At 39.9% G+C, this 23,901-nt stretch overlaps 1 pseudogene across 1 annotated transcript; it reads right to left on the bottom strand.

Moving 5' to 3' along the window:
• Nucleotides 1–1,909: 1,909 nt before the first annotated feature.
• LOC100354510 (dnaJ homolog subfamily A member 2 pseudogene) lies at nucleotides 1,910–23,753 on the bottom strand (annotated as a pseudogene). Its single transcript, XR_016229850.1, has 2 exons — nucleotides 23,307–23,753; nucleotides 1,910–3,296 (listed from the first exon to the last, which is right to left on the bottom strand). The product of XR_016229850.1 is annotated as a dnaJ homolog subfamily A member 2 pseudogene (transcript).
• Between the last annotated feature and the right edge of the window lie 148 nt (nucleotides 23,754–23,901).

Here is a 23,901-nt window from a genome sequence, read left to right as displayed (position 1 = left end):
GGACTAGAACCTGGTGTGCCAGTGCCACAGGTGGCGGATTAGCCTATTGAGCCATGGCGCCGGCCAACAGAACTATTTTAAAAGTAGATTCATACCCATAACTTTACAATGCAACATCTGTGTCATAAAAAATAACAAATATTGAAATGGTTTTTGTACTATATCCACTAATACCAATATAACCAAGGGTATCAAAGGAGAAAATGAAAATATTCCAACAGAAAATGACCACAGCATTAATAGGTAACTCACTAAATAAAAACTAAAACCAATAATTAAAATATAAATGATCAAAAATGTGTAATAAATAAAACATGAAACATAAGATTCTAATTTAGGTATGTCATATCATTTATCATAATTTTCTCTTTTAGATTGATTAACAGTGAGTCTGTATCAGTTTATTTTTAAAAATCATATTGAAAACTATGTATTAGGGAAAATTGTGGTACACAAGGTGAAGCCCCTACTTGGGATGCTCACATCTCATTATCTGAGTGCATAAGATGAAATCCTGCCTCCCTTCCAATCTAATTTTTCACTAGTGAGAAGCCTAACAGTTACTGACTCCTGGTTTTGGCCTGGTCCAACAGTGATTGCTGTTAGCATTTGGGATGTGAATACTAGATGGGGCCGGCGCCGCAGCTCACTAGGCTAATCCTCCGCCTTGCGGCGCCGGCACACCGAGTTCTAGTCCCAGTCGGGACGCTGGATTCTGTCCTGGTTACCCCCTTTCAGGCCAGCTCTCTGCTGTGGCCCAGGAGTGCAGTGGAGGATGGCCCAAGTGCTTGGGCTCTGCACCCCATGGGAGACCAGGAGAAGTATCTGGCTCCTGCCATTGGATCAGCGCGGTGCGCCGGCCACAGCGCGCCAGCCGCGGCGGCCATTGGAGGGTGAACCAACGATGAAAGAAGACCTTTCCTTCTGTCTCTCTCTCTCTCACTGTCCACTCTGCCTGTCAAAAAAAAAAAAAAAAAGCAGGTGGGAGATTCATATTTCTCTCTCTCTCTCTCTCTCTCTCTCTGTCTCTCTGTTTCTCTCTCTCCCCCTCTTTCTGGGATGTGAATCAGCCAATAGAAGATTCATTCTCTCTCTCTCTCTCTCTCTCTCTCTCTCTCTCTTTCTCTCTCTCTCTGTCTCCCTTTCTCTATCTCTCCCTCCCTTCTTTCAAATTTAGTGTTTTATTTTTTTTTTTACACCCACAGCTAATTTAATTTTACATTGTTCCCAGTCAGCTCCAAACACATTGTGTGCAAAACCCATTTTCCATGCATCTAATGATAGATACAGGCTATGAAATTCTTTATTCTATTTTGTAGCAGCTAATGCAGGTGCAGCCAAACACAAAGCTTCAGGACAAATTGTACAACTTTACAATGTGGGATTTGAATTTAAAATATGAAACATAAAATCTACACAAAACTGATAAAAATCAAGCACAGATACCAGGACTGAAACTTATAACCCATGTGTGAAAGGGAGTCTTGTTTCCTTTCAAGTGCTTTATTCTGCTACAGAACAGTCAAAATGAAGATGTAAAGCTTTGTGCTAGTTTAAATTATACAGCCGGCGCCATGGCTCACTAGGCTAATCCTCCGCCTTGTGGCGCCGGCACACCAGGTTCTAGCCCCAGTCGGGGCGCCAGATTCTGTCCCGGTTGCCCCTCTTCCAGGCCAGCTGTGGCCCGGGAGTGCAGTGGAGGATGGCCCAAGTGCTTGGGCTCTGCACCCCATGGGAGACCAGGAGAAGCACCTGGCTCCTGCCATTGGATCAGCACAGTGCGCTGGCCGCAGTGCTCTGGCCGCGGCGGCCATTGGAGGGTGAACAAATGGCAAAGGAAGACCTTTCTCTCTGTCTCTCTCTCTCTCTGTCTACTCAGCCTGTCAAAAAAAATTTTATATACTCTGTAGATACTATACCAATTTTAAAAGTTACACATAGACCAACAGATGTCCATCAGTTCATCTGGATTGATCCGGCACTCCAGCTGGATCGCTGAGAACAAATCAGGCACAGGGGACAGAGAATCCACCTGCGCATTCTGTTTGCTGAGTTTACTGATGGGCACACTGCACTCCAGGTCCATGATGGCTGCTGCTTCCTCATCAGAGCTATCATTGTAGGCCTCGTGCCTCTGACCACCTCCTGAGCCTCGTGTGCTATCAGATTCCTGAAGCTCTACCTCCTCCGTTTCTCCAATTATGTTAGGAACTTCTGGTCTAGATGGCAGAAGATCTTCTAGTTCAGAAAGCTTGTCTGGGTTGATCCAGTTGTATTCAGGAAACCGCACATCAAACTTTATGTAAAGATCCCCCTTTTTAAAGGGATTAGGATACTGTGGCATTCCTTCACCTCGAACTACACGAAAACATCCTGGTTCAATGACTTTGCCAGGAGGGTATTTCACCACAATCTGCCGGGCATCAAGGTGCTTAAATGTGAACTGAAATCCACACAGGGCTTCAACAAGTCCTATCTTATATGTCACATGTAAATCATTCCCATCTCTCTGGAACACCTCATGTTCTTTTTCCTGCAGCAAAAGAACAATGTTCCCTGGTTCCACCCCAGGAGCCTGGTCTGCTTCCCCAGTGAGTTTTTCATGCCTTTGTCTACATGGACTGCAAGAATTTTGACTTCTTTAATCATCTTCTTCCCTTCGCATTTTTTACAGCGGTCCTTTTCATTAACTACTTCTCCTTCGCCTTTGCAGTCAGAGCACACAGACTGCATCTGCTGTACCATCCCTGCAGCCAGCTGTCTGATCATGATGGGTACACCTTGACCTCGACAAGCACTGCACTTCTGAACTGCTCCTTGACTTCCACCTTGGCCGCTGCACGCACTGCAGAGTGCATTCTTGCTAAGTTGTAGTTTGGTTGTCTTGCCATTATACAGATCTTCTAAAGATACTTTGAGTGGATGCATCATGTCCTCTCCTCTTCTTCTGCCATTTCGACTTCTACTCTGATTGCCCATAAAGCCAAACAATCCCCCACCAAAAATGTGAGAGAAAATATCCATGACACCACCGCTGCCACTACCTTCCCGAAGCCCTTGTTCTCCATATCTGTCATACAATTCCCGCTTCTCGGGATTTGATAGAACTTCATATGCAAAGCTTATTTCTTTGAATTTGTCTCCAGCATTTGGATTCTTATCAGGAGGGTATTCCTTGGCTAACTTTCTGTATGCCTTCTTCAGCTCATTCTCGCTGGTGCCCGGCGGGAGGCCCGGGATGTCCTACACTTTGTGTCGGCCACGTTCGCTATGGTGGCTGGCCGGGCAGCGCTGAGCTAGGAAAGGGGCGAAGTGGACAGAGCGAAGCCGGGCCCATGAGCAGGGGCGGCGGCGGCGGCCTTATTTTGTTAAATGTTTATTTATGTATTTATGTTATTTTATTTTATTTGAGAGGTTGAAGAGCAGAGAGACAAAGAGGGAGAGACAGAGACGGAGACAGACGGAGAAGAATCTTGCATTCGCTGCTTCTCACCCCAGATGCCCACAACAGTCAGGGCTGGACCAGGCTGGAGCCTGGAAAACAGAACCTCCTGTGGGTCTACTTGAGTCCTCACCTGCTGCCTCCCAGCCTGCACACTGGCAGGAGGAATCGGGAGTGGCGCCAGGAGTGTAATCCAGGCACTCTGATACAGTGTGTAGGTGTCCCAACTGACATCTCAACTTCTACCTCACACTCGCACCCCATTGCTTTGCATTTTTTATTAAAATTCTAGTTCTATTTACTAATCAATAAAAATAAGAATTATTTAATGGATTAAAGTATATATTTTTGTTTTTGACAGTTTTCAAATGAATAATTTAGATATTTATAATGGATTCTAAAATATTTTCCTGTGCATTGCATTAATCAGAGTCAGCAAAAATATTGGGGCTTTATTATTCAACTAACAAAGACGTACAGCATAAATATCATGGCAAGAAATCTTACTTGCACATACTATCCTAGAATTGAAAAAAAAAAACTGTGAATATTTTTATCTTCTGTCAAACAGGAATATTCAAATAGTCCATTACACTCCAGCATTAATTTAATGAACTTTAATGAGTCATCGATTCAGTCCAACAGAGCACAATAAATGCCAACAATATTTGTGCCTATGAAATTCACATTCAAGTTCCCTGGTTTATGAAACCATTCTTCTACTTTTAATGTGCACAGTTTTACATTCAAAGGAATACAAAGAACTAGAATATGAAATGTTTTAAATGAGACTGAAAATCAAATGTGCTAATTTTAGATGGAAGTATTATATTTATATTAAAATCTTCATGTATTCAGGTTTAATTTGCTCCAAAGTACATAGTCATCAAACTATATTAAAGTGAGTCATAAGACCCTACAGACTAATGGAAATTTTAGAGATAATAATACAGAATTGAGAAAAAAAAAATAAAAACCTTGGAAAGTGGATGAAGACAGCAGTAGTATTACATTAACTTTATTCTTTAAATTTTTCCCATTAACATAAAAATTATTTCCTTATATCAAATGAATATGATGCCCAATACTGCTTTTAATTTGTGTTTTAAACATAAATTTTGGAGAAAATAATTTTCTTTGATATTTGTAAAGAAATGCCTATACTCACCACAGAAATTTATTGCTGAAAAATGTTTCCTAAAATTATATTTATTTATCAATTACTATTCATCTTACTGTTTATAATATAAATATCAATTAATTTTATTTTTATATTATTGTTATTTTGCTAAGATAATTGGACAGTAAAATTAAATATGTTGTCAAAAAATCCTGAAATTCCTCCTGAGAAAATTACAGATTCTGAAACAGATATTGGATTAATCCCTGTGACTGAAGATATTGTCCCCAGAAGACATACTTCAGATTCTAAATTTGTCCCTGGTGTGCATCCATTTAAAAGCAGATAAGGGTGAAATGCAGATGTCATTGATACTCATTAAGATGTCTGTCTTCAGATAAATTATGAATCCAATGAAAAGAAGTAAAACTACAAATAATGATGTAACAAGAGCGAATGGAACATACCGGAGAATAGTTATACACAGAAGATAGTCCTAATTTACTTACTTTTTAGGAGCTTTGGTGATGATTTTGTAAATTCATTCCATGAACATTTATTCAACAGCCATATGCTAGGAAAAGTTTTGGACAAGGATGACAAATAAAAATCACAAAAAAAATTCTTTTTTTAAGATTTATTTGTTTATTTAAAAGTCAGAGTTATACAGAGAAAAGAGAGGGGGAGAGAGAGAGAGACACACAGAGAGAGAGAGAGAGAGAGAGAAAGTCTTCCATCCACAGGTTCACTCCCCGCTTGGCCACAACGGCCAGAACTGGGCCAATCGGAAGCCTGGAGCTTCCTCTGGGTCTTCCCATGCAGGTGCAGGGGCCCAAGAACTTGGGCCATCTTCTACTGCTTTCCCAGGCCATAGCAGAGAGCTGGAGCAGAAATGGAGCAGCCGGGACTCAAACCAAAGTCCATATGGGATGCCGGTGCTGCAGGTGATGGCTTTACTAGCTACCCCACAGTGCCGGCTCCATATATATTCTTTTTTGTTTGTTTGTTTCCTCATTTTCATCACGAACACCACCAACCTTCAGAATGGACACTGTCTTCTGTTTAACTTTCTCTTTTTGCTGCCAAATTCCTCTAAGGTAAAAGTGGTCGCAAATAGTATTATATCAAGGTTTCTGTTTTCTCTATAACCTTGGTCTCTTCAATCTCTCAAATGTTAGTAGCCAGAATTTCTTAAAAAAAAATCGTTTTGAAGAGATTTTCTTAATTAAATAAATAAGCAAAATAATAAGATCAGTTTGTCAAAAATACAGGAAATAAATTGTCTAAAATAAGTTGTGTCACATTAGAAACCATGAATTTTCTCTTTAAAAATACTCGTTGAAGGACAGGCATGGCAGTGACTGGGTTAAACTGCCACTTGTGATTCCTGCAACCTGTGTTGGAGTTCCTGGTTTGAATTGTGGCCATTCCGGTGTGATATAGCTTCATGCTGCTACATCCTGGAGAGGCAGCAGGTGGTGGGTCAAGGGTTTGCCACCTGCCACCCACGTGGGAGGCCCCAGTGGAGTTATGGGCTTTGGTGGAGCCCTAGCTGTTGCAGGCATTTGGGGAGATCACTAGCAGGAGAAAGGTACCTCCCTTTTTCCATCTAACTCTGCCTTCGAGCATCTGAAAATAAATAAATAAACATTTTTAAAATAGATGATAACTTTCTGAACAGAAAATCCACCTTTTTCTTTGATAATTTTAATCTACTAATCTTTTTTTAAAGATTCATTCATTTATTTGAAAGTTAGAGTTACACAGAGAGAGGCAGAGAGAGAGAGGTCTTCCTTCCGTTGGTTCGCTCCCCATATGGCTCCAACTGTCGGAGCTGTGCCGATCCGAAGCCAGGAGCCAGGAGCCTCCTCTGGGTCTCCCACGTGGGTGGAGGTGCCCAAGGACTTGGGCCATCTTCTACTGCTTTCCCAGGCCATAGCAGAGAGCTGGATCAGAAGAGGAACAGCCGGGACTAGAACCAGCATCCACATGGGATGTCGGTGCTTCAGGCCAGGTCATTAACCCACTGAGCCACAGCGCCGGCCCCATAATCTACTAATTTTAATCTATTCCACTGTTTAGCTCCTAGTAAACCCTATTGCTTTAACTGTAGCAGGTCAGCTGTCTTCTATATATTCTTCTATATATTCACATTCTTTAAATAAAATTCTCTATTCCTTCTAATATAGAGATTAGCAGACTTCATAGATGATTCAGAATTCACCCTAGCCTCTAAATTCTTAATTTTCTCATTTTTCCATGAGTATCAGTCTCTGAATATTTGTGGCATAAGTCGTACTACTAACTGAATTTCTACTTTAAAGAACACCCTGATTTTTCACTAAGTAAAATTCTATAAATTCTCTTATAAAATTATCACTACAAATTTATAGAGAACATTTTCTTGTAGATTAATAATTTCAGCATTTAAAAACTCAAATACACAAACATGTAGCTGATTCTATACTAGATTGCTATTTTGTATATAGAATAATTTAATCCAGTTTCACAAATATTTACCAAGTGATTTCTATAGTTAAGCCACTGAAATAAGTTTTTTTTGTTGTTGTTGTTGTTGTTGTTGTTGTTTGGTTGTTTTTTTTTTTTTTTCTTTCCATTAATAGAAATTCTCCATTGGACAGGCACAAGCTGCTCATCTTGCCTGGAGATTCCTAAGGTAATAGAAGATTCCTAAGGGGTGGGCTGGATCCTTGGTTCCTTTGCCCAGAGACTGCTTGCTAATTTTCTGTCTGCCCTATTCAAAGAAGGGAGGAGGAAGATGGGACAAAGAAAGATTGCTTCCTTTCTGCAGATCTAAGAGCACACATTTCTCCCAGTTTTACTCTCAATTATGCAATATCTGATTCACTAGGATCCTCCACAAATGATGCTGTGTTCTGTTTTGGCCATGTCACAGAGCCCACTTGCCTCCCAACAAAAGCTTTCAGGAGGAGAGGGAAACACAGGGGCATAAAGTGGCAAACAACTATACACACAATGAAAAGGACTCAGCTTCACTTCAACTCAAGTTGTAACCATGTCTCCTTTGAACTGATTCTTAGTTGAGATGAACATGTATTATCTTTTACCCATGTGAACTATGTGTGGTTTTAAATCAATGCAACTTTCCTCTTTCTAAAATGCCATGATTCTAGGAAGGCATGGCTATGTAGGTTTTACCAAACCATTCTCAATCCCTGATTCTTTGTGCTTGTTAAGGCAGAGGTCTAGTTCTGTAGACAAAAGTATTTCTTTTCTATTCTATATTAACGCAGCTTTATTCATATACTGAAGAGTTAAAATTGTATATGTGCAGGTGTAAAAAGTTAAGCTTAAGCTTACAGGTTTAAACCTTCCTGGTACAACTGTAAAAATAAGACAGAGTGAAGTAACACCTTGACAGTAGGGACTCCATTTTGGAGCACTTGAGACTCCATTCTGGAAAAGCACCCCCCCCACCGTGAGACTCTGGTCTGAAACTATGATCTCAAATAGTCGGACAATAGCAGCGCACTACATCACCCTTGGCAATGCACAAAAACCCCCTAGCATGATTGCTCAAGCTTAAAAGTAGAAAGGTTGCACCTGGGTTACCTGGGCTAATAATAAAGATGTGATTTGTCTGTGTCTTACATTAATGTCAAGTCCTAATTGCTAATTGTAATATTGTAACTGGTATTGTCAAGATTATGATAAATATTAATTTCACTTAGGTTTTAGGTTATGTTGACCCCAGTAACCATATACTCTCTTTTGATTTTATGTACTCTCTTGATTTTAGCAACTGTGTATAGCAACCGTGCATAGCAACCATGTATTCCCCCCTTCCCGGTTTTGCGGTTTTTGCCTTTATAAACCCTAACCTTTGGTTATTCGGGGCTGCTCTGTTCATGTGTGATCAGACAGCCCCAGCATGCTGGATAATCAATAAATCTTTAACCCTTTGCTGGTTACATGAGAGAAAAGTCTCTTGGAGTCGTTCCTCGGGCGGTGGGCTTTTTCAGACTCTAACAATACAGATACTTCAAACGATAGTTTTTTTTTTTTTTTTTTTTTTTTAATGTTGTCTGAGCCTTCTCTCTTCAGGACAAATGTATAAACATTTTCTTGCATTTAGTGACCTCACCAAGGGATTTTCTTCCTTGAAAACCATACTAACACGTGTGAGCATTTGACCTAGCAGTTAAGATTTCCACATCTCTTATCATAATCTCTGGGTTTAATGCTCATCTCCAGCTAGTGATTTCAGCTTCTGGCTAATGCAGACCCTAGGAGGCAGCAATGATTATTCAAGTGACTGATTTCTACCACCCATGTGGAAGACCTGGATTAACTTCCCAGCTGCTGGTATTGCAGACATTTGGGGGAGTGAAAGAACAGAGGGATCTCTTTTTATCTCCCTCTCTCTCCCTACGTTTCAGATAAATTAATTTAAAAATTGAAGAAGATAACCAGACGGACGAGTTGCTTGGGTACTGTTTGATGCCTAAAGCTCAACTGTTGCCATCCTCAACTTTTTAAAAATTGCTATAGGAACTCTGCAATTGGAAAATAAACTTTTCCTAGAGTTGAGCTAGAATAAACATCAGAAATATCATTTGATTTTGACCTTATGAAAGAATGAGGATTTTTTTCTAAATAACAACAGAATAATGGCAAGGTGTTAAAGGTTGACAGTGAAATAACAGAGCTGGCCATGTGGCACAACAGATTAAGTTTCAATGGAAATGCGAACATCTCCTATCAGAGTCTCAGTTTGCCTACTGGCTGCTGAGCTTCAAATCCACTTCCCTGTTAATGTGCCTATGAAAGCAGTGAACAATGGCTCAGGTACTTGGTCCCATGCCAACCACAAGTGGGACCTAGATGGAGGTCCAGGCTTATGGCTTTGAACTGGATTAGTCCTGCTCATTTAGCCATTTGGGGGAATAGAACAGAGAATGGAAGACTGATCTCTCTCTCCCTCCATCCCTGTCATTTGGCTTTTCAAAGGAAGAAAGTGAAAGAAGAATGGATGGAAGGAATGAAGAAAGAAATCTTTAAAATGAATAAAAGAAAAAGTGAAATAATATTTAGGCTTAGAAGTAGAAGGATTAGAATGAGAATACTGAAGCACAATTACTTTGATTTAATAGAAAGGTGGATTGTATATATGAAACAATAAGTAATTATGCCTGTGTTTATGACACTGTTAGTTCAATCAGTTCCCTATTCCAAAGAAAACCTTTATTTAAATCTTAACAGCTATAAATATACAGTGCTTTGACCACTTAAGAGAATGTCATTCTTAATATCCAGAAAGCATTCAAGTCTTCTGTGAGAATAAGTCTAAATTAGAAAAAATGGGCCTAGGATTCCAGAATGGCAGTTTGCTCTAGGCTAGATGAAAATAGTAGAAAAAAAGTGGAGAAAGTGCACTCCCAGGGGCAGGTTGCAGGAGACACTGCAGTGGAGAGTCCCTTGAAGCAGGAGAGAGGCTATGGATCTGTGTCGAAGGTGCAGATGCTCAATAAGAAGCACGGACACAACAAATGACCCCAGCAGCCCTGAGCAAGATAAAAGTGCCAGCTTTGGCAAGCAAGGTGAGGTCAGATTGCACAGGCCTGTACCACTGTGGATACAGCCAGAGGGAGAGCCTAGTGGACTACCATGTCTTTGAATCCACCCCAGAGCCCCGAGGGGAACAGGGCACCAACTCACCCATAGGAAAAAGGACTTGGCACTTGTCTCTCTCCCCCATCCCTCTCCCACAACAGTGCCCTTGCAACCAGCTGTTAGAGGGCAGGCACCATTTTGGACATAAGTATGTAGCAGCTACTGCAGGTCTTGGGTGTTTAACAGGCAATTAGTAGATTAGTCTCTATCTCCATCAGTCCAGGTTCCATTGGTGGTGATAGTCTCTACCTTGTCAGTGGAGGCAATCATAGCAGCTCTGCTGTGCCCACCTGACAACGGGCAGGCAGAGGGAGCCATTTCAACATAAGTAGAGCCTGTGGAGACTCTTGTACATGCCCAGCCCAATTGTGAAACTAGTAGGACTCTGGCTGGCAGGTACTATACACGTGTGTGACCCAGGGATTTTACCAGAAGGAAAAAATCTGCATTCCCAACTGACTTTGAGTTTGGCAGTGAGGTGCCCCCAACCTTTCAAAAAGTTACAATCTCTGGGGCTCTGGGGCTCAACCTGCCTGGGTGGAGAACAAACATTCAGCAGGCTCTGGGACCCCTCAGCCTCTCTGTGGATAGGACCGGCTAGTAAAGTGGAGTGCGTTATCTTGCACCTGGTGACTGTGGGAGCCCTGGGTGCAGAGACTGGGAGAACACTGTGACTGCATGAGAGGGTGCAGGGTGTAGTCAGGGCTCTTGGTGAACACAGTGAGCAGCTCCACATGCCCAGAACTCCCTGATTGCCTAGGAGGGGTCACTGCAATGGGATCCAGGCTCACACTGAGGATGGCACAGAGCCTTTGTGTAGTCCATGTGGAAGCACGGATGAGTATTACACCCACCGAGGCCTAACGCCAGGCTTTAATCACCTTGGAGCAAAGGAGGTAAGAGTGTGATCTAGACAGCAGAGGTGACAATACACCCCTTCAGTTAACAAGAGATCTGCCACACCCAACTTGAGTGTCACCCTCTATACTCTCTCCACAACGGAACATTAACCAGAGCTCCCTGGCCACAATCAGCATACAACTCTGGGTATTCACTGAAAGAACAGATATTCCACTAAGTCACAGAGGCACGGTTCAAAATAAAAGGCATCAGAGAAAAAAAAAAAATATCTCCACAAATGCCTAAAAATAGATGCAGAAACTCAAGGAACAACATTAAGGAAGACAACATGAAACCACCAAAGCAACACAACACTTCAATATTAGAATGTGAACATGAAGAGATTGATGAAGTGCTAGAAATGGAATTCAGAAGACTAATAATATGATTACTCAGAAAGAATCAGAGGTAAATCCACAAATTAAAGAACCTATACATCACATGAGAAAAAATTTTCCCATGAAATTGAGAATATTAAAGACAAATCAAAATAAAATATTAAAAATAAAAATTTGATAGATAAAATAATAATGTGAAAAATCTTAACAAGACTCAGTGAAGTAGAAAAAATATGATTATGATTCAACCTAGAAGAAAATCATTAGAAATTTTGCAGTCAAAAAAAAGAATAAATCAGAAAAATTAAAACAGTGTTGGAGATTTATGGGATACTGTCAAACAATCTAATAATTATAGAAAAATTCCCCAATTTGGAGAAAGAAAGAGATGTCCAAGTACTGGAAGCACATGGTCTCCAAATAAATATGACTGGAAAACAGCTTCACCACAACACATTGTAGTGAAACTTTAAGCAGGAAAACAGAAAGAAAAGATTCTAAAATACGCATGAGAGAAATGCCAGATTACTTTCAGAGGATCTACAATTGGACTCACAGCTGATTTCTCATCAGAAACTCTACAGGCTAGGAGACAATGAGGAGACATAGTCCAAATCTTAAGAAAAAACTGTCAACTCAGAATACCGTCAACTGAAAAGATCTCATTTATTAATGAAGGTGAAGTAAAGACCTTCATAACAAACAGAAATTGAAAGAACTTGTAACCACTTGTCCAGTCTAACAAAAGATGCTTAAAATGTGCAGAAACACAGAAAGATAGCAATTTTTATGAAAGAATGTGAAGGCTGAAAATCTCCTGGTAAAATACAAAGGAAATCCAAAGTAAACAATAGGAATATTTATGAAAAAAGGCAGGGCCAAGCCATTACTTACCATTAGTAACCTTGACTATAAATGGCCTAAACATCCCAGTTGAAAGGTACAGACTGACTGAATAGATCAAAAAATAAGACCCATCTATTTTCTGTCTAAAAGAAACACATCTTGGCCAGCGTTGTGGCTCACTAGGCTAATCCTCCACCTGCAGCGTAGGCACCCCTGGTTCTAGTCCAGGTTAGGGTGCCAGGTACTAGTCCTGATTGCTCCTCTTCCAGTCCAGCTCTCTGCTGTGGCCCAGGAGGGCAGTGGAGGATGGCCCAGGTGCCTGGGTCCATGCACCTGCATGGGAGACCAGGAAAAGCACCCGGCTCCTGGCTTCGGATCGGCACAGCACCTGCTGTAGAGGCCATTAGAGGAGTAAACCAACGGAAGGAAGACCTTTCTCTCTGTCTCTCTCTCACTGTCTATAATTCTCCCTGTCTCTCTCTCTCTCACTAACTCTGCCTGTCAATAAAAAAAAGAAAAAAAAAAAGAAGCACATCTCACCAACAAAGATACATGCAGACTGAGAGTGAAAGGGTGGAAAATGATATTTCATGCTAAAGGCAACCAAAAAAAGAGCTGGTATACCCATCCTAATATCAGAAAAATATAGACTTTAACACAAAAATTGGTAAAAGAGACAGAGCAAGGCACTATGTAATGGGTAGGAGATCAATTCAACAGGGAGATGTGACAATAATAAATGCATATGCACCCAAATAGAAGGCACCTCGTTATTGAAAAGAAATGTTAATGGATCTAAAGTGAGATATAGAATTCAATGCAATAGTAATGGGGGACTTCTACATTGGACTTTCAACAAAGGACAGATCACCCAGAAAGAAAATCAACTGAGAAATAGCAGTGTTAATTGATACAATAGATTAAATGGACCTAACTGATATCTACAAAATTTTCATTGCACAGTTGCAAAATACAGATCCTTTTCATCAGTTCATGAAATGTCCTCTAGGATTGACCATATGCTAGACCATAAAGGAAGTTTCAGCAACTTCAAAAATATCAAAACCATAATCATACCATACATCTTCTCTGATCACATTGGAATTAAACTGCAAATCAACAACTCAAGAACCTATGCAACTCTAAAACCTATGCAAACACGTGGAGACTGAAGAACATGGTATTGAATGAGAGATGGGGAAAGAAGTAATCAAAAGAGATATCAAAACAATTCTGGAAATGAATGAAGACAGCAATAAAACATATAAAAACTAGTGGAATACAGCAAAAGCAGCATACGTAGGGAAGTCTATAGCAATTGGTGTCTACATCAAGAAATTGGAAAGGCACCAAATAAATTAGTTCTTAATGCATCTCAAGGACCTATAAAAACAATAAATAAAACCCCAAGTTAGTAGAAGAAAATAAATATGTAAAATTAGAGATGAAATAAACAAAAGAAATCAAGAAAACAATACAAAAATTGGTGAAATAAAGAGCTTTTTTTTGAATAAATAAACAAAATTGACACAAAACTGGCCCAACTAACAAAAAAAAAAAAAAGAGGGAGACACAAATCAATCAATAAAATCAGAAATCAGAGATGTAAAAGGATAGTTAACAACAGATACAACAGAAATAGAAAGAATCCTAAGGATTTACTATGAAGAGCTCTACATCAAAAATTCAGGAAACTGGAAAAAATGGATAGATTCTTGGACATGTACAATCTACCAAAATTGAGTCATGAAGACATAGAACACATAAACAGACCAGTAACCAAGGCAGAGATTGAATCAGTAAGAAAGACCCTTCCTAAAAAAAAGCCCAGGACCAGTTGGCTTCACTGATGAATTCTAGCAGACATTTAAAGAAGAACTAACTCCAGTTCTCAAATTATTCAAAACAGTTGAAAGGGATGATATCCTCCCAACTCCTCCCATGATGTCAGCATCACCTTAACTCCTAAATCAGAAAACAACAGAGAAAGTGAACTATAGACCAATATCCTACATGAACAAAGATGCAAAAATCCTCAACAGAATATTGACTAATCGAATCCAACAATACATCAGAAAGATCTTTCACTCAGACCAAGTGGGGTTTATCCCTGGTATGCAGGGATGGTTTACCATTCATAAGTCAATATATGTGATACATCATATTAACAAACTGAAGAACAGAAAACATGATTATTTCAATAGATGCAGAAAAAGCCTTTGATGAAGCTGTATCTTTTCATAAGGAAAACCTTAAGGAAATTGAGTATAGAAGGAATATTCCTCAACACAATCAATGCAATTTATGACAAACCATAACACATTGAGATGCAAAAATTTTGAATAGCCCTTATCTTGACTGTTGAGGAACTGCATTTTATATTGTTTTTATATTGTTTTTTTTTTTCTTCATACTATTTGTTGAACTCTCCTTAATGTAGGGTTAATCTGACGTATAAAGTTAACTGAAAATATATCTTTATAAAAAATAAGAATTGGAATAGGAAGAGGGGGGAAGAAGAATGGTGGTAGTGCATGTGCGAGGGGGGTAGAGTTGGAAAAAGTGCTATGTTCCTAAATTTGTATATATGAAGTGCATGAGGTTTGCATTCCTTAAATATAATTTTAAAAGAAAAAAAAAAGAAAAAAAAAAAAAAACAGCCCACAGAGAATTACTACACCTGGCATGTCTCTTTCTCACCCTCTATCTCTATCAGGTAATGAGTGTGAAAGTCTCCAGTATATGTGCATACTTACAGCCTCGATTATTTAAGGCCTCTATGTTGTTTTGTTGCATTTCATACCAGGTAGCATACAATCACCTTTCTTGATGACATGAAACAAGATGATGAAATTTGGGGCCATTGGGTTAAGAGAATTCCCAAAAAAAGTAGAAAATAGAAAAATGATATGGATGCTGTGGATATAACTCTTTATTATTTATTTGTGTGAAAGCATAGCCCACCAATGGAGTCAATTAAAATATTATTTCAAAATCAAGAAATATATATTTTCATTGTTTCAAAACTATGTTTAAATAAATTTAAACTTATTTCAAAATCTATAAATGAGTGTGACTTACTACAGACATTTAGCAAATATATGTGTATGTACCATATTCCTTAGGTGGGATTTCAATACCTTATTGACATACTTGTTATTACATAAATATGCATATATATGTGCATGTATGTGTGTGTGCGTGCCTGTGCATGTGTTAGCTACATCAGAAAAAGATGCATATATAAATAATTATAACATGATTATGTAATATATGTATGATCAAAATAGAGCTACATTTTTGTTGATTTTTAAGTTCTTGACAGTATACATTGGCAGATAGTATGCTTCAAGAATGGAAACTAATTATAGAAAACATTAAACACAAATAAAGGTCTACTTCAATCTCTGAAATGTCCAGGTTTTTTGTTTTGTTTTGTTTTGTTTTGTTTTTTGACAGGCAGAGTAGACAGTGATAGAGACAGAGAGAAAGGTCTTCTTTTGCTGTTGCTTCACCCTCCAATGGCCGCTGCGGCCGGCACACCGCGCTGATCCCATGGCAGGAGCCAGGTACTTCTCCTGGTCTCCCATGGGGTGCAGGGCCCAAGTACTTGGGCCATCCTCCACTGCACTCCCTGGCCACAGCAGAGAGCTGGCCTGGAAGAGGGGCAACTGGACAGAATCCGGCGCCCAGACTGGAACTAGAACCCAGTGTGCCAGCGCCACAAAGCGGAGGATTAGCCTATTGAGCCGTGGCGCTGGCCTATATGTCCAGGTTTTTAAAAGCATATGAGACATAAAAAAAAAAAAAAAACAGGGAACTGCTCCCATAAATACAGAGAAAAAATAAAATAAGCAATAGAAATAGATTTTAAATGGATTGAAGAAGATCAAACAAGCTAGACGAAGTATGTTCCAATAACTACAGGAAATAAATAAAAGAACTCTTAACAAAGTAAAAGAAGGTGTTATGATCTCATGTCATCAAATAGGAGATATTTATAAATATAAAATATTTATAAAAAGGAAATTTTAGAGTTGAAAGAGATGATTTTGCTAACAGAACAAAGTACAATGTCTCAGAAACGTGAAGCATAGTTAAGAAGATCATCATACATATCATAGGAATAAAAGAAAGCGTAGTCAAAAAATGAAAAGATAATATCCAAAAATTACTAAAATATTCCCAGATGTGATGTAATTCATTAATTTATATGTCTACAAATTTAACACCTCCAGTTAGAATCACACAGAGATCTATATCCATATATAGCATGATTAACAGGAAAGAAAAAAAGAAAATCTTGTGGGTTTTTTTTTTTTTGCACAAAAAACCATGTATTTATTCGAAATTCAAAGAAACAGAGACAGAGGGAGAGAAAGAAAGAGGGATCGTTAAGTAATGCAGACATCTGGAGTGAACCCAGACAGGAGCCCTATCCATCATCTATCTGTCACCCAGTGTAGTCCTGCTTCTAGTTCTCCAGTTCAGCGGCAGCTAGGACACACCAGTCCCTCTTCCTAGAAGAGCATTGGCGGGACAAAACACACCTTGTTTTTGCTATTCTGACCTGTTTAGTGGCTCCCTGAAGGATATATTCAAAAGGCTTGCCTTTTCTCTGTTACTTTAGAATTCTCCCTGAACTGAGGCAGCTACCCAGGGAGCATTTGTCATAAACATCTGAAGGTAGGTCCATCTAAAGCAAAAATATAAGTTCCAGCAGAAACAAACCAACAAAAAACACTGGGAGAAAGGCTAAGAATTAGTATAATTTAATAGGAAAAACTTTCAAGTATATGGAACACATTTGTCAAATAAAAGGCAGATATTTGAAGAATGTATTTTAAATGTATTTTAAAATGCAATTAAATGAATGTAAATAGGGAAATCATTTGAGATTTAATGACTTAAATAGGTTGAAAGTTAAATGATGGAAAATATATTCTATGCATACAGTAACCACATAAGAATTGGAATGACAATGCTGGTATCTGAATAAAAAATGGATTTTAATTATTAAGACAAAATACAGGGCCTGTGCTGTGGCATAGTAGGGTAGGCCTGTGCCTGTGGCACCGGCATCCCATAAGCACACTGGTTCATATTCCAGCTGCTCCTCTTCCAATCCAGCTCTCTGCTAATGGCCTGGGAAAGCAATAGAAGATGATCCAAGTGCTTGGGCCCCTGCACCAATATGGGAAATGGAGAAGAAAGCTTTTTTTTATTTTTCTCTTTATGCTATTATTGAACTCTTTTACTTAGTGTAGGGTTAACTATATGATTATTAATTACACTGAAAATAGATCTTTGTAAAAATCAAGAGTGGAAATGTGAAAAGGAGGAGGAAGAAGGGTTGGAGCATGTGCAGGGGGTAGGGGAGTGTTGTTATGTTCCTATGAAACTTGCATAACAAATAAAATTTAAAAAAAAACTAAAAAAGATAGTAACTATATTAGATAATGAAGAATCAGTCCATCAATATGCTGTGACCACTGTAAATACAGAACCTAAAAACAGAATCCCAAAGCACATGAAGCAAAAATTGACAACATTCAGGAAATTCAAAGCACATTGGAAGGATTTTTATGTATTCCTGGGCTTATAGAAATATGAAGAATTCAAGTTCCTTGATGGATGAGAGAGAATAACGTTCAATATATAACCACAAATGCAGAGTGTGTTACAAAAGGGGAATGGCAGATGACAGAAGATAACACATAGTGTTTTCCATGAAGTAACTTTTCAGCTGATAATTACAAAACTAATTGAGCTAAGGACTGGATATGGGTTAAAAGATTGGGAGAATTTAAGTATGATTCCCACATTTCTGGCTTGAATTATGGGGAAACAGAATAAAGCTATTAAGAACGAATCATTTCTGGAAGAATAAGAAAATATGTTTGAGCTGGGGATGATAGAATCTCTTTTGTTTGCAGTTGAATTTGAGCCTCCTGTGAGACATCCTAGTGCCAATATCTAATAAAATTAACTCAGTGATTTTAGAAAAAAGAAAAAAAAGCATGAAACCAGAGTTTGGACTTCAGAATCATCATTTGTTCATTGTCAATAGAAGCAATGAATAAAGCAATCATTCAGAAAGAGTTAATAATGGCTGAAATGGGAAGAGCAAAACCAAGAACAAGAGTATGTTTATTGAATAAAAGAGAGAGAAAGGGGGGAGAGAGTGAATAGCAAAAACAAAAAAGAGGAAAAAAGGAGTTTAACATTTCAAAATGTCAAATGATTATCAAAATATGTTTTTTTATTTTTTTCCTTAGAACACTGCCCATTAAGTTTTTGGATTGGATATCAACAATAATGTTGACAGTACTAAGGATGGAAGTTTTAGAGAAGAGTGGGAGGATGGGACCGGCACTGTGGCGCAACAGGTTAACGCCCTGGCCTGCAGTGCTGACATCCCATTTGGGCGCTGGTTCAAGACCCAGCTGCTCCACTTCCAATCCAGCTCTCTGCGATGGCCTGGGAAAGCAGTAGAAGATGGCCCAAGTCCTTGGGACCCTATGCCCACGTGAGAGACCTGGAGGAAGCTCCTGGCTCCTGGCTTCGGATTGGTGCAGCTCCGGACCTTGGGGCCAATTGGGGAGTGAACCATTGGAGGGAAGACCTCTCTCTCTCTGCCTCTCCTCTCTCTGTGCAACTCTGACTTTCAAATAAATAAATAAATCTTTTAAAAAAAGGAATGGGAGGATGTACTACTGGAATAGATGAACAATGCAGTGCTATATCACAGATAGCGTTTACTTGTGACAATGAAGAAAGCTACTTATGAGAAAGGGCAGTAACAGAACAACACCAGAAAGATGGTGCCAATCATGTGATAAAGGGCAGCTTTCACCAACGGTGGAATGATATATTTCTCTCTCTTTTATTAAAGAAAGCATGCAGGTATAACAGGATATGTTTCAGCAATTTCTTCCTCCTTCTTCAAAACTATGGGGCCTCTCAACTTTCATTCGGCATCATAAATATATCTTTTTTTTTTTTTTGACAGGCAGAGTGGACAGTGAGAGAGAGACAGAGAAAAAGGTCTTCCTTTGCCGTTGGTTCACCCTCTAATGGCCGCCGCGGCCGGCGCACTGCGGCCGGCACACCACGCTGATCCGATAGCAGGAGCCAGGTACTTATCCTGGTCTCCCATGGGGTGCAGGGACCAAGCACTTGGGCCATCCTCCACTGCACTCCCGGGCCACAGCGGAGAGCTGGCCTGGAAGAGGGGCAACCGGGACAGAATCCGGCGCCCCGACCGGGACTAGAACCCAGTGTGCCGGCGCCGCAAGGCGGATGATTAGCCTAGTGAGCCGCGGTGCCGGCTTCATAAATATATCTTGACCCTCACCCATTTTTATTTTCTCTCAAGGTTCATTTGATGAAATATTTCTCCTCCTTCACACCATCAAACTTTCAATCTGTGCCCTTCACAATTTCTCAGCTTTTCAGTTATCATGGTATATTTATTTGTCTTTATTTTTTTTTCTTTTTCCTTCAATTTCAGCACTATTATCTCAGTAGACTATGGAGTTTCACATTTTACATGGTTGGCTCTGAGGACCAGTCGTGTGTGTTCAAATCCTGACTCTATCACTTACCAGATGAGCAATTGGGACAATTATTTGCCATTATTCATCTAGAAGATAGGTGAAATAGAGTTAATCCATTTAAAGTATTTAGAACAATATTTGTACGTTGAGTAGGCATTTGACTCAACAGTAAAGTCACTGTTTGAATGCCTGTATCTCACATTAGGGTCGCTGGGGTCAAATCCTGGATCCCCTCTGATTTATTTTCCTCCTAATCTGCATTCTGAGATGCATCATATGATGGCTCAAGTCTTTTGGTCCCTACCCTACCACTTGGGAAATCGGATTGAGTTCTGGGTTACTTGCTTTGGCTTGGCAAGGCCAGGATGCTATAGGTAACTGGGAAGTAAATCAATGAATGGAAGACTTTTCTGATTGTTTCTGCCTGTCTTTGTCCCTGTGCCTTTCAACTAAAAGTTAAAATGAGTAAATTAAAAAAAAAAGAAAGAAAAAGACCACCTGTTACATAGTATTCAGTGAATATTTTAACTGAATCTTGTCCTTCAACATTTAAATTTCTTGAAGTTACCCTAAAATTTTCCAGTGACAAGTTCAAAACCACAGTTGTAACAACAATGATTTACAAACTTTTCATTAATCCTTTCTAGATGTATTTTTCATGGATTTTTGCATTTTCCCAACCCACATTCTGATGAAATGCTCTACAGTCTGACTGTCCACATATGAACTTGAGACTATCAGAAACCTAGATATATTTCCATTCAAATAGTTATTACTTTTACTTAATTTTTGAATGATTAATATTTTTAAAAAATTGATTCTGATTCTTTGCTTCACATTAGCATTCATCTGACTCTTCTACTATTTTAATCTATTTTTAATTTCTAAAAAGTGTTTCGTCATTTTTATTTTATTTGAAAGGCAAAGCAACAGAAATGGAATTCAGGGAAGTTAGAATCTCCAACCACTGGTTCACTCCTCAAACGCCCACAACATCCAGGGGGAGGCCAGGCTAAAACCAGAAACCCCGAAATCCAATTGACTCCCTCAAATGGGTATCAGGGACTCAAGTGCTTATGCCATCATCTGCTGCCTCCTAAGAGTCTTGTTAGGATAAAGCTGGATCCAAGGAGCCAGAGGCTGTACTACCCCAGACACTCCTATATGGTCTGTGGGTGTCCCAAGCAGTGTCTTAACACCCTGCACCACAGCACTTTGCCGTAGCACACATTTTTATCATCTGGCCTACACAACTTAAATTTCGTATGCCCCCCAACTCAGCCCTGCATAACTGAAATCAGTTCTCCTAGACAGGAAGAAAAATGAAGAAATGAGTCTTATTTAGTTACTTTTCTGCTTAACATCTTGAAGTAGCTACAGAAAAAAATACATAATGTTCACAGTTTTAATTGCATGTTATCTACCAGTCTCTCTGACTGAATTTGCTTTTTCCTCTATAATTTGCCAATCTAGAAATTCTTAAAATTATTCTCTTGTCCCTGCTATTCACTTGGCTTGGAAATGCTGTTATCACCAAAAGAGTTGGTCTCCTTTTATTTAATTAATTGCCCTCTTGCTCTTCAGGATACAATTCAGACAGCATCCCCCTCGATGTCACCTTCCTGTGCTACTGTTCCTTACACAGCAACTGTGGAGTTCTTTCATTAAACACTCACGTGGTAAGTACTGGGAGCAGAGTCTTCCCTTGTTGATTTATAAGTACAGGTTGCACTAACATCCCAGAATCTTCACAAATTTATTCATCATTGTTTTTAAACAATAGAGTCAGGGGAACCAAGTGTCTTCAGAAACAAAAAGCAATTGTCTACCTCAGAGGAAAAAAGAAATATTCAAGATGGAAAAATAGCCCTTGCAGGGTGTAAACTCCATGTTCCCCTTGCTCACGTTTGCGGCTCTTATTTTTCAGTGCTTTATGTAACCTGATGAAGCCAGCACTGTTTGAAGAATTTTTGCTTCAGGTTCCTTGCAGCAGTCTATGAAAAATTCATGCCCAGCGCTTGCAAAGAACGAATTCCAGCAAAGATGTTTCTAGGCAGGAGGAGGGCAGATATGTCCTCATATGCACCTGTCTCAGAGTATCCTCAAAGCACAGGGAACAAGATTTTCCAAACATTTCAATTTTAATTTTTGTTAGATGCCAGTTTTCCAACAGAGATTCATGAATTCCCTTTTATTCAATAAGGAAAATAGCTTTTCACTTTCAAATTTCCGTTTCTTAAGTTGTCAAAGAATCTTCACAACTTTAACGTAATTTCCAGAGATTATCTCATTTGATCTGTGTGACCTTGATAAGGTCATTTCCTTTACCTGTTTCAATTTCTTTTCAGTTTCTGCAAGACTATAATAATAATTTTGTGATGACTGAACACAGATGCTGTGATGATACAAAGAAAATAATGAATTTAGGAACCTGTGAACTTAAGATGAATACAAATGTGAAAAACTGTAAATTTTATTATTGTCATTATTATTATTTCTCTCAGAAAGAATAAACTAGCACAGAAGTGACATCAGCAGATGCTTAGTTCATAGACTCAGAGACTAATTTCTTAACCTTTGTTAATTTTCTTGGAAAATATAACAAAAAGCTATTTTTCTGTATAATAATGAAAGGAATACAAAAAGAAACATATTTTTCCATTATAGTCTCCAAACCAATTCGATTAGCAACAGTGTTAGCAAGTGAACGGGTAAACAGCCTTTTCATAGAAGTTGAACTGCTTCAATACGCCATAGCTATGAAAATCTAAATTCCATCTAGCTTAAACTCAACAACTACATTTTTGGCATCTAAGGGAAGAATCATATACACAAAAACACATATACATTTATGTACACACCTATATATATATGGATATATGGACATACATTAATGTTTATGTACTTATAGGGAATTGCAGTTAAGATATAATTATATATGTACATATATATATATAAATAGAGGTGAATGTACTTCTCATTATACATTTAGGATGAGAGTATTATACCACATGCATACATGTTTAATTTGTAATTGTTATTCATCAAAAACCAACTCAATGAGCTCAATGTCCATCTGTAGGGGAACATTAAATAAGCTGTATTGTGTGCTTTTCACAGAATCCGATAAGCCATAAATATAATGGATTGACTCTACCACTAACATAGAAAAATAACTTTAACATCAGAGTATTAACAAAATAAATTACAAAAGTATGCCTGTCGCTCCCCCTCTTCGTGGAGGAACCACTAGACCCTGCCTAGGTTTCCTATCCGAGTCACGGCACCATTATGTCGCTCCCCGTCTTCCTGGAGGAACGACACAGGACCCTGCGCTGTTCTTTTATCTGCTCAGCCCTCCCCGGGTTTGCTGCTGGTTCTTCCCGGGTTGGCTACCGACCCTTCCACCTCCGTGGAGGGGCGGTTCCCCCTGCCACCTTCCCCACTTCCGCGGGGGAGCGGCCCCCGCGCGCGCCCACCGAGGCCCCGCCGTGGGAGGGGGACACGTGAACGTGGCCTTTGCGCAGTCCAACCCGCCATCGGAGATGCACAAGGGTCAAGGGTCCAGAAACAAGCCGACCAGCCTGTGGAACCCGACGTACGGCTCCTGGTTCATGGAGAAGCCCGCCCGAAAGAACAATGCCCCGGCCAAGAAGGAGCCCCTCGACACCAGGGGGCACGTGGGGCGCGCGGCCGGCTGTACTGTCCCGTCCGGGGTGGCGCCCGGCCGCCTGGTGGGGGCCTCGCTGCTGCTCGAGCCGTCGGCGCTCACCGCCGGCATGAAGGAGGTGCCGCTGTTCCGGCTGCGCCACTTCCCCTGTGGGAACGTCCACTACGGTTACCAGCAGCAGGGCCTGCCCCTGGAGGCCACGGCGGCCCCTGGCGCCGGCCATTACGAGGACACCATCCTGAAAACCAAGGGCAGCGGCAAGCAGCCCGGGCCCTGAGCGCGCCGCGCACCGCGCGCCCCTGCGCGCTCTCCCTCCCTCGGGTGCCCCCACGCCCGTGGAGCGGCGAGGGGGGCGCGCAACTCCTCCACCC

The sequence above is a fragment of the Oryctolagus cuniculus genome, chromosome 2 (assembly GCF_051225735.1).
Source record: "Oryctolagus cuniculus isolate XC-2025 breed Fujian yellow rabbit chromosome 2, ASM5122573v1, whole genome shotgun sequence".
Lineage (NCBI taxonomy): Eukaryota > Metazoa > Chordata > Mammalia > Lagomorpha > Leporidae > Oryctolagus > Oryctolagus cuniculus.
The sequence above is the reverse complement of the archived record's forward strand: the minus strand, read 5'-3'. Positions and strand labels throughout refer to the sequence as shown.